Source organism: Cyprinodon variegatus, unplaced genomic scaffold, assembly GCF_000732505.1.
Source record: "Cyprinodon variegatus isolate N-32 unplaced genomic scaffold, C_variegatus-1.0 Scaffold1596, whole genome shotgun sequence".
Taxonomy (NCBI): domain Eukaryota; kingdom Metazoa; phylum Chordata; class Actinopteri; order Cyprinodontiformes; family Cyprinodontidae; genus Cyprinodon; species Cyprinodon variegatus.
This window is the reverse complement of record NW_015152049.1, coordinates 105,210-105,636: the sequence shown is the minus strand read 5'-3', so window position 1 is coordinate 105,636 and position 427 is coordinate 105,210.

Here is a 427-nt window from a genome sequence, read left to right as displayed (position 1 = left end):
TAAAAAAAACAAGCCACTAGTGCTGTAAAAAAATTACAACAAGAAAAAAAAAAAGGAAGAAAACCACCACTGGAGCAAAAAGTGTGATCTGTGGCTCTCCATAGCAACCATTAGCAAGAATCTACAGGCCAACCAATTATTAAGGAAGGGTGCCTAGATGAAATATATTTTGACCTATAATCAGAAATATAAACATACAGTTACCTAAAGTCCTCTGTGTCTCTAAATGGAGCGGTTCAGTTCCCAGCCTGGTAGGCTGAGCTGGACAGAAGAACAAATCAGATAGACCCAGGACTCTGGTTCATCTGGATCTAAGACATCCATCCATCCATTTTCTAGCACGCTTATCCCGAGTGGGGTTGCGAGGGATGCTGGTGCCCATCTCCAGCAGTCAATGGGTGAGAGGCGGGGTCCACCCTGGACAGGT